The following is an 11,791-nucleotide window of genomic DNA, read 5'->3' as shown; positions in this document are numbered from 1 at the left end:
ATATATATTAGTGTGCACATCATAAAGAAATAACACTTTACATTCTTATCACACAAGCACTTATCAGTGTGCGCCAACCTCCATTATGCTCAAGAGAATGCACAAAATGGAGTGCGCAAAAGGAGTCACACTCATTTGTTCGGACTTGTGTAACATTAGCAAGAGCTTCATCAATGCGGTTTCATTAAAGACATGATGCAATCTTTGAATTGCATGCTTTTACTTCTGATTTCATTATTGATTGTGTATTGCTTCCTAGAGAGCTAAACCCCTAGTGGGTGCTTGGACAAAAAAACCCTAGGATGATTTTGTTTCATTGACCTTTATTATTCTTTTTTAATTGATGTTTTAATTGAGTTCCATCCTTAAATGCTTGTTCAATTGATTTTCACTTAGAGTGACACTAGGGTTGAGAATCTATCTTGTAATCCTTGTGAATGAGTGATACTTCATTAGGATTAGACAAATCAAGGTTGGAGAGGGTCGATAAGATGAGTCGAGAGGTAGCGATAGAGTGATTTAACCTACCTCCACATTCTGAGAGTTCTATGTGGTCACAATAGAGTGAAGTGCTAAGAGACAAACTCCACTGGGCTTAGTTGCATGCACAATAGAGTGAAGTGTTGAATTAACCCTCAGTGCTGGTGCTTAATTGTGACCAACAATCTTTTGCCTAGACAAATGGATTAAATCTATATTAGGGAATAGGGTTTATCACTTGGAGTCCCCAAAGCTTTAAGTAATCTTACACAGTGTAAGGTGTCGAGAGTATTCCTTTCCGCCGGGGCATATTGTAGGGTTAGTCATGATTAACCTTAGGTTTGGGACCCTGTCTATTTGGATTTTCACAACTCATTGAACATCAGTTAGGAGGCATAATGATTAGTCTTGGACTTGTAACAATAGTCCTAGGGTGAGAAATGTCCGGGTGCCCCATCTTTCTATCTATTACCTCTCCTTATTCCTATTGCACTCTCTTTCTTTTCTATATTTTCACTTGCATTGATATTGTTCACACAACCCTTCAATCATTTTCACTATAGTTAGATAGCAATACTTGTGTTTTTGTGCACTATTCCCTCTAGATACAACTACCCACTCACCGGGGTACTTTAATACTTGTGTCACCTAACCTAAGGTAAGCTTCATATCTCTCTTAAACCATGGATTTTCTTGCTTGTTTGGGATGAAAGCTTTGGGGAATATGATGTAAATGCATCTTGTAATTGTTTAGCTTGAATCATATGCTTTGTAAATTTTTATTGCTACTTTTACAAAAAGAAACTCTTGCAAAATTCTGTCGAAGTTACTGTAGAAATACCTAAATTTCAGCCTTTTAACTTCATTAAGCATTGTTTTATGGAATTTTGGTTTGATGGTGCATGTATTGTCTTGTAGGGATGCTAACCAAGCACTTGGCCTCCAAACGAGCTAGGAGAAGCCCTCCACCACCCGTTGGTGAGCCAAAGTTCACTAATGAAGACCATAAGACATGATACGCCTTATTGTCAAGAAAGGAATTTGGCACCATTTGAATGATCGATTGGGAAGCATTGAAGACTTTGGGCCTAAAAAATATCATTCGTGAATACATCGCTCATGGTGGGTGGGACAAGGTGTTTGAAATTGAAGAATAGTTGATTACCCGCAAGTGTACGGGGTCGCCAAGTGATACCTTGTGCAAAAGCCCAAGGATCGTATTGCATGGGGCTAAGGAGCTCCTATTACTCCTCCATCACTTACTTTCCAACCTCACAATTTAAACATGGTATATTATCCTTATACATGCAATAATGCAAATAAATCACAAGTACAACAATTCCAAGGCAATCTAGGAGATCACAAGAGTAATGATGATGTAAATAAGCCTAAGGATGTGGATCCCCATGAGGGGTCATCATGCAATATGGATGCATAAAAATAACATAGCAAGGGTGATTGATAAGTGCTTGTGTGATAAGAATGTGAAGAGTTCTTTCCTTATGATTTGCATTACTTTTGTCGGGTTTTAGCATTAATATGTGTGCATCTATGTTCTTTTACACAGATTGGGTTGTGAAGACGAAAGTGAGAGAAAGAAGCTAATGTGGACCGTGAATGCACCAATGTTGGAAGAAATCTTGCTAAAGTTCAAACGCGAAGACATAGGTCGGATGCGAGACGCTAGAGTGTGTGCTAACCTCTTTATAATTCAGTTAGCACAACCAATTGGAGGGGCACAAGGGCAGTCACACTTTAGCATTCCGACGTGTGCACATAGAACAAGATCTCTACCAATTTGTCCGTTAATGAAGAAGCAAAGCGATCCACGATGTGGACGTGTGCCCGTCTACGTTACCTGGATGAAATCATGGAATCAGGAATACTTCGTACCTGGGTTGTGACACGCGTCCGAATATGCGTGCGTAAACCGCAAGTGCACGGGTGTCGAAGTAATAATTACCCGGTGAGTCGGGTAGTCGAATCCACAGGGAACGGAAGTACTAGTAATAACTACTTCTCAATTATCTAGTCGGAATCAATGAATATAATGAAGTGAACTAATTGCAAGCAAAGCAAACAAGTATGCAAGAAATAAAGTAGAAGAGTCTCAATCACTAAGGATGAGGTATTCAGGCAATGATCCCCCTAAGATCTTCTTTAAAGCTCAAGATTCACTAAATGCTCTAGAATCGAGTCTAATGAGTCGAGGTAGTCCAACGATAACCAATCCTTGTCTCCAAGCAAAAGGCACTAGTCCCCTACAAGGTCCCGGTGGAGAAATCACTCAATCTCAACACCTCACACCACATATGACCGCAAAGCACTCTAGGGATTCCAAATTGTGTATCCAATTCCTAAAGATTGATCCAACCCTAATTCCCGGCGAAGGATCCTAACCCCCTACAAGGTCCCGGAGGAGAAATCGAGCAATCTCACACCTCCCACCAAATATGGTTGCATAGAGCTTAGGGAATGGAGATAGAATACACCAATCGGAGGGGAAAGGGGATACTTCACTATCTCATGATTTACCCTCTCAACCCTCTTCAATCTTGAGGTTCTAACCCTAATGGAGATCTCTCTCCCACCAAGGCAACAAATCATGCAAATCCAATCAACCACAAGGATTAATTAAACAAGAAAGCAATGAGAATACAAGATTAAAACTTAATCAAACTCGGATTAAAAAGAAACACTAAGCAAATCCACAAAAGATGAGAATCCTAGGGTTCACAAGCCCAAATACCCTCTAGGGTTTTTAGCTCTCCATGGAGCAACATATAAAAACACACCATCAATGAATGAAAGTACATAAAAAAACCATAGAAATAAACCCCTTATATATGAACCGATGGCCTTGATGGAGAGCTTCGACGTCTTGAAGGACCCACTCCGAAGCTAGGTTCACCGGTGGCTTCCTTTGATGCTATGACGTAGGAGGAATCGATCAAAGTTGGTGACGAAGCGCCTCCGAAGCCGCAAAGACCTCCTCTCCAAATCCTAGCCGTCTCACCCCTCAAGAGCCGCACAAAAGATGAGAAAAGAATAGGGCAAAACGGCTATTTATAGGCCTTAGATCACGCCTGTCACGTGCCCTCACGCGCCCGTGTGGATTTTCCACGCGGCTGCGTGGGCTGCAGAAATTTCCACGCGGGCGCGTGAACCGTAATTTTGCTACAGGACTTCTGCAGTGAAATTGCTACAGTACTTTTCACAAAAACGCGATCCGAATACTCTTCTCTTAAGGCCACATGTCCGGACACACGTCCATGTGGTAGGCTATAAAACTTTTCTTCATCGACGTATCTTTGAGAGGTCTTGCAATCTTCACAAAGAGAAGGAATATGAAGATGTGGCTGCCTTTGTGCCCTTCCAAATAGTGAATTGACTTGAATCTTCTTGGAGGTTGGCACACATCTCCACGTTTATGAACTGCTCTCGTGTCTTGATCCTTGAATTGAACAAGAACTCCCAACATTGTGTCTTTATAGCCTATCTTTGCTTCCTTTTTACTCTTCAAGGCATTCACAACCTACATGCATAAAAGAACACCAAATACACAATATGAGACATAAACCACAGTAAAAATGATGCTCAATGCATGTAAAACATATATAAAAATAATTAATGTCTTTGAATCTCTTTATTATGCTTTCAATTAATTAATGTGTTTGTAAGTTCCAATCTTGAATGCTTGTTGTTTGAATACTCCCTTAGAGTGACACTAAGGTTGAGAGTTCACCCGGTTATCCTTGTGAGTGAGTGACACACCACGAGGGTTAGACGAAGCTTGATTGGAGAGGGTTGAGAGGGGGAGTCGAGAGGTACAGGAGTGTCCCCTTTCCCCTCCGGTGTGATAGATTCTACCTCCATTCCTCGAGTTCTTTGCGGCCACGATAGAGTGAATGGGCTAAAGGATGACCCTCCGCTGGGGCCTAGTTGCGAGTGCAATGGAGTGAAGCGTTGAGGTGATTTTAGCATCTAGGGCTTAATTGTGGCTAGGGACCTTTCTCCTGGACCAAAGGGTTAGGTCTATACATAGGAAGAGATTTATCACTTGGAATGCCCTAGAGCTCATTGCAATTCTATACGAGTGCGAGGTGTTGAGATTGTTCGATTTCTCCTCCGGGACATGTGTAGAATTAGGCATGATTGACCTTAGGTTTGGGATCATGTATTTAAGGATGTCCACGACTCACAATTGCATTAGTTAGGAAGCATAATAGAGGGTTCTTGCACTTGAAACTGTTGTCCTAGGGGGAACAATACCTGGGTACCCCATTTATATCGATTGCCTTACTTTCTCCTTACCCGTACTTTCTCTCTTGTTTATTTCATCTTTTGTTATTTCACATTACTTGACACACAAATCACTATTCCATCTTTCACTTAGCTAAGAAACAATTTAAGTATTTTACTCCCTACTCCCTGTGGATACAATACCCCCACTCACCTGGGGATTATTACTTCGACAACTCCGTGCACTTGCGGAGCACCTGTCAGTGATTTAGACCGATCGATCTCAAAATTAGTTCAACCCCAATCTCTTGGCGGTTAAAACCTAATCCCATATGAATAATGACAAGGATCTCTCCCTAATCACATTCCTATGATCACATTAAGTAAAGGAGGATCACGCGATAAGGATACACATAACCTAAGTCTACCCTTATAAATCGGAGAGGTTACCAACATTCAATTTCTCGGCATGTCGATATAAATATACCCCTTCTAGCTCATTAAGGATCTAGTACATGTGAGTACGTCACATCTACATGTATAACTCAACAAAGAACTAAGGATCTCTCCATTTTATAGTTTTAGACATGAAGGACAATGAGCCAAACCATAAATCACACCAAAATAAAATTATAGCATCCACAATACATGATGAACCCCCCAAGGTTCACCTACATCCGGTGGCCTTGGGGGTCTAGTGTGCCATCATACAAACAAGTATCACAAACTCAAGAAAAATAAGAAACAAATGCTTAAATGGCACTCCCTAGTCCAAATGGTGATGAAGAAGAACAATGCCGGCCGAATGACGCTTCCTCTAGCCCAAGGAATGCTGAATACTCCTTCTCCCTTGATGATGAAGCTCTCCCCTTAAAGTTCAAGCTCTTGATCACCTCCAAGCCTCAAGCCAAGCACTCCCAAGAAGATGTCTTCATTTTCTCTCCTTCCCCAAAGTGTTGGCTACCAAAAGGTTTTCAAGAATGGTCCCTAAATGCCGTCCTATACCCCCGATATACTTCCGCTTCCAAACAACCTGTATGCCCCTTCAAAACCGACTCAATAACCCTCAAAATGGCCTCCATACTGGCGGTATATTGGCTCAATGAGGACCTCCATATTGGTGGTATACTGGCTCAATGAGGACCTCATTTAGGCTATTTGGTGTAGGCAAAAGTGCACTCTAGCATTCATAATAATATCTATACTGGCTTAATGAGCACCTCATTGAGCCAGTATGCCTTCAAACACACTATCCTCTTCTCTGGCTACAATATTCATCCCGCGGTCAATCCAAGGTAGCATTGAGGCTGTATGCCATGATTCAATTTCTAACTTGAAAACTCTTTAGGTGATACAGTGGAAGCTACAGTGATCTTGCTATAGTACCACTGCTATAGTGAATATGCTACAGTATCGCGACCTAGTTTTTCTCTTTTCTACCCAAATTATATCTTCATATCCTCCATGGCTCTTCCATGCCATGTGAAGCAAATGTACACGATTAAGCACAAAACCGGCATCAATTCTTCTAAAGAAACATGCTAGAGGTATAGAGTACATATACTGAAATACATACATTTAGACACTTATCAAAGAACCCACCTATAGAGATCTAACTTTGAAGGTATTAAGTGCAATAGAGATGGCCGACTACAACCCTTATACAGAAGAGTGTACTAGAACTCCTGAGTTCCAAAGCTTTCCCTGAGATTTTCCATACCTAGTCACACACGAAACATTTTGGAGGTCCATTGACTACTCAATGAAGAAAAATGCCTCCTAAATGTTGAACCCTACCTATATATTCAAGCCTTATTGTCAAAAAGTATTGAGGGTCGATCAAATTTGACAGGCGTAGTCATGCGCAATGATACTCTATAGCATTGTTGAGTGCTAGCCTATACACTTGGGCCATCTTATTGTCGTACTTCTTGCACATCAAGGGACATTGATTTGCTTTGGGGTTATCTTTACTGAACCATACATCACGCACATGATCAGAAGTTTAGGGTTGATTGAGCTTACCCGAGGTATGAGAGTTGTGGGTTTCATCGAGCTACTAGGGATGCCGGCCCTACTCTCTATGGCGATAGTCGAGAGATCGGGAACCACTTATCGCCTCAAACGATATGGAGGAAGGAATGCACAAGATCTCGGACTCTCACAGGACACATAGATAGAATCTAATTTGGAGTCTGAGTCTGCCATTGAACTTAAGCCAAAACCTAAATTTAGTCAATCTTCACATGAGGCAAGGTTTGGGGAGTCTCGCATCGAAGTCGGCTAGAAGCTGCAAATCCTTGAGAAGGGACTAAGAGAGTTAGTTGCATCATAGAGCCGTATTGAGAGCAACGTGGTTGAGGTCCTATTATATCTGCATTACTCATCATCATCAGTTAGCACTTCCTCCACCATGACCACGTGCATGGTATCATTGCTCCCACCAGATCCCTAGAATCAGGACACATCTTTTCATTTTTATTATTTTCTTGTTTGTATTTTTGTGTGCACTTGGACTTATTTCTTTGTATTTTATACCTCTTAGTTAGTTAAGGTTCTGGCCCTACTAAGCTAAATTTATTTATTTTGATCTATGTTTACTCCTTTCTCCCTATTTATTTATAATTTTTTATTTGTGATACTTTTCCTATTCTTTTCACGATTGATCATTGAGGAAGCTTCACATTCCATGACTCTCGCGACTTACCCATGTCCGCACACACTTGGCATTTATTTCATCAACAAAATGGGCAAGTTTCTTTACTCCGTCCCTTTATTTTTATTGCATATCTAACACAATGTTCTGTTGATCCATATACACTGGGGACAATGTACAACTTTAGGTGTGGGGATGGGGTACTTTACTCTTTTTGTATGCGTGATTTACCTGTGATAGCCATGATACCTAGTTTAGAACTTCCTAGCTTGAAGGATTGACAGATGTGAGTTGTATTTCATTTCTGTACCTGAATGATCTTTTGTTTTATCTTTAGGCACTTTCAGACTTTTGCATGATCACATCCACCTTATACATCCAAACCAACCCATCATAATGCTTTTGACATTAAAATGTTAAATTCTACTTTTAATACACTAACAGGTGCTCCGCAAGTGCACGGAGTTGTCGAAGTAATAAATCCCAGGTGAGTGGGGTATCATATCCATAGTGAGTAGGGAATAAAAATACTTATATTGTCTCTTAGCGAAGTGAAAGATGAATGGTGATTTGTGTGTCAAGTAATGTGAAATAACAAAAGTGAAATCAACAAGAAAGAAAGCACGAATGAGGAGAAGGTAAGGCAATCGATAAAGATGGGGTACCCGGGTATTGATCTCCCTAGGACAATAGTTTCAAGTGCAAGAACTCTCTATTATGCTTCCTAACTAATGCAATGGTGAGTCGTGGACATCCTTAACTGCATGGCTCCAAATCTAAGGTCAACCATGCCTAATTCTACACATGTCCTGGAGAAGAAATCAAACAATCTCAACACCTCGCACTCGCATAGAATTGCAATGAACTCTGGGGATTCCAAGTGATAAATCTCTTCCTAATTATAGACCTAACCGTTTGGTCCAGAAGAAAGGTCCCTAGCCACAATTAAGCCTAGATGCTAAAATCACCTCAATGCTTTACTCCGTTGCACTCGCAACTAAGCCCCAGCGGAGGGTCATCCCTTAGCCCGTTCACTCTATTGTGGCCACAAAGAACTCGAGGAACGGAGGTAGAATCCATCACACGGGAGGGGAAAGGGGACACTCCTGTACCTCTCGACTCACACTCTCAACCCTCTACAATCAAGCTTCATCTAACTCTTGTGGTGTATCACTCAGTCACAAGGGTAACCGGATGAACTTTCAACCCTACTGTCACTCTAGGGGAGTATTCAAGCAACAAACATTCAAGATTGGAACTCAGAAAAACATCAATTAATTGAAAGCATAATAAAGATATTCAAGAAACTAATACATCGTAGGGTTCACAAATACCCAAAAACCCACTAGGGGTTTAGCTCTCCATGGAGTTCAATACAAATGATAATGAAATCCAACGCAAAAGTAAACAATCCATAAGAAAAACCCCCTCGATAGTCATGTTAATAGTCTTGTGGAGAATCCTCTACTCGTTGCAACGATCTCCTCGTCCGGTATAAGATACGCCTTGCCGAATCACTCCGATGGAGGCTCCCTTACCAACCTTCTTCCTAATGAGATAATGATGTTGGAGCCGTAGGACCTCCTCCAATCCCTTGCCAATACTTCTCAAAACCCTAGGCGCAACGGCTCTCTCTCTAGTTGGGGAAAAGATGGAGAAAAAAAATATGAAATCGCGGGCTGAAATCGGCCTTAAATAGGGCTGGAATCAGGATTCCACACGCCCATGTGGATACTCCACACGGCCATGTGGAAATAACGCACGGGCGTGTGGAATTTCAACACGCCCGTGTGGCTTCTCTGTTTCGCTGTTTCTTTGGCTGGCTCTCAACAAAACCTGCTACAATCCCCAGCACAAAATACTCCTGAGTCTATTCTTTCATCGAGGTAATGTAAATGGGCACACGTTCACATCGTGGATCGCTTTACTTCTTCAACAACGGACAACTCGGTAGGGATCTTGTTCTATGTGCACAAATCGGAACTCTTAAGTGTGACTGCCCTTGTGCCCCTCCAAATGGTTGTGCTAACTGAAGTATGAGGAGGTTGGCACACACTCTAGTGTCTCGCATCGGACCTATGTCTTCGCGTTTGAACCTTAGCAAGATTTCCTCCAAAATTGGTGCATTACGATCCACAATGGCTTCTTTCCTTCCTAATCATCCTCACAACCCAATCTGCGTAAAAAAACATAGATACACACATATTAGTGCTAAAACCCAACAAAAGTAATGCAAATCATAAGGAAAGAACGCTTCACATTCTTATCGCACAAGCACTTATCATACACTTTTAAGAGCTTTTGAAGTCCTTTATTGTTTTCTTTAGCCCTAAGTGCGGTTGTATAGCAGGCTTTATACCAGGGGACATGAGATACATTATGTAAATGAAAAAAAGAGTCAATGACAATATTTCTCAGCTAGTATAGAATGAATACATCTATGTAGACTGTAATCGAGTACGTTAGATGGCTCTTGTGCCTAACCAGCATGTGCATCCTTCAGAAAGATTGAAATTTTTTTTTTGTAGTCTATGTTAGTCAGACTCAGAAAAAAAGGTATGTATATATGTATGTAAGGAATAAAGTATCTCATCGATGTCCCTTGAAACCTGTTGCACAGCCACTTGTTTATGTAAAAAAATTGCATGTCCTAATTTAAAAAAAAAAAATTAAATTACATACAGTTAAATCATAATCGAATTAGGACAACAGGTGGTTAAAACAAATAAATTTCATTATATTTGGATGTATTCAAGATAACTATACAAGACATTTTTGAAATAATCTAAAAATTTAGAATCTGATGATCAGCTGAGAGCACAGATCTCGAGGCGATCTAAAATATCCAAAATCATAAGATCAACATAGAGCATAGATCTCGAGGTGATCTAAAATATCCAAATCATAATATCAGCCTAGAGCACAGATCTCGAGGCGATCTAAAATATTTAAATCATAAGATCAGCCTAGAGCACAGATCTCAAGGCGATCTAAAATATTCAAATCATAAGATCAGCATAGAGCACAGATCTCGAGGCGATCTAAAATATCCAAATCATAAGATCAGCCTAGAGCACAGATCTCAAGGCGATCTAAAATATCCAAATCATAAGATCAGCATAGAGCACAGATCTCGAGGCGATCTAAAATATCCAAATCATAAGATCAGCCTAGAGCACAAATCTCAAGGCGATCTAAAATATCGAAATCCTAAGATCAGCCTAGAGCACAGATCTCAAGGTGATCTAAAACTATTCAAATCATAAGATTAGCATAGAGCACAGATCTTAAGGCGATCTAAAATATCAAAATCGCGAGATCAGCGAGAGCACATATCTCGAGGCAAAATATAAATTACAAAATTGCCCTTGAGAACATACCTCGAGGCAAATACAAAAAGGAAAAAAAAGTTACAAAATTGCCCCTCAAGAACATATCTCGAGGCATGAATGCAAAATTTACAAGATTGCCCCTGAGGACATATCTCGAGGCAAAGTGCAAATTACAAGATTACCCCTGAGAACACCCATCTCGAGGCAATCCCAAATCTTAGGATAGCCCAAACACACATCCCGAGGTAGTTAAGTGAATTTGAAATATATATATATATAAATAATAATATAAAATAATAAATAAATAAATAAATAATATGGAATAAATAATAATAATAAAATATTAAAAAAAATTAATTAAATCAAATAATAAAATAATAATAAAATTTTTTAATAATAATAATAAAATAATAAATAAAAAAAAAGTTTGAAATTTAAATTTTGAAATTTGAATTTATAAAAAATTTTAATTAAAATTTTAAAAAAAAAATCGTTGCTTTGCTGTGATCTCTCGGGGGGGTAGGATGAGGATAGGGTTGTTTTTTATTTGGGATTAGGATAAGGATCAAGGGGAGTTCTTTTAAAAAGGGACAAATTACGGGAAATAGAAAAAAAAAGAGAAAGAAATTTGGAGAAGAAACGGGGAGAAGAAAAAAAGGTTCTCTCTTGCTTATATAAAAATATATACATATAAGAAAGAAAGGGCTGCCGCCGCCGCCGTCGTTCACCTCCTGGCATGTTTGGATGGTTGAGATAATGCCGCCAAAAATGCCCTTGCCGCCTCTCGTCGCCGCTGCCGCTGTTCACCACCATAGCATGCTTGAATGGCTGAGATAATGCCGCCAAGCATGCCGTCTTCCGCCGTCGCTATCGCCGTTTACTGCTCACCGCCATTGCTGCCCGCTCTTGCCGTTTGAGTGGTCTGTGTTCGTTTTCGTTGCTCGTCAAAGTCCATGATTTTACATACGGTTTGGATGTTCCCTTCCTGTTTTTGGGCAAGAGGTTTTTCGCCACCAAACTATCAGCTTCCTTACCGTTGCACCAGCCATGGCGATGATGATGATGCTAATAATAATGATAA

The sequence above is a fragment of the Dioscorea cayenensis genome, chromosome 20, assembly GCF_009730915.1.
Source record: "Dioscorea cayenensis subsp. rotundata cultivar TDr96_F1 chromosome 20, TDr96_F1_v2_PseudoChromosome.rev07_lg8_w22 25.fasta, whole genome shotgun sequence".
Classification (NCBI taxonomy): Eukaryota; Viridiplantae; Streptophyta; class Magnoliopsida; order Dioscoreales; family Dioscoreaceae; genus Dioscorea; species Dioscorea cayenensis.
Note: the sequence above shows the minus strand (reverse complement) of the source record.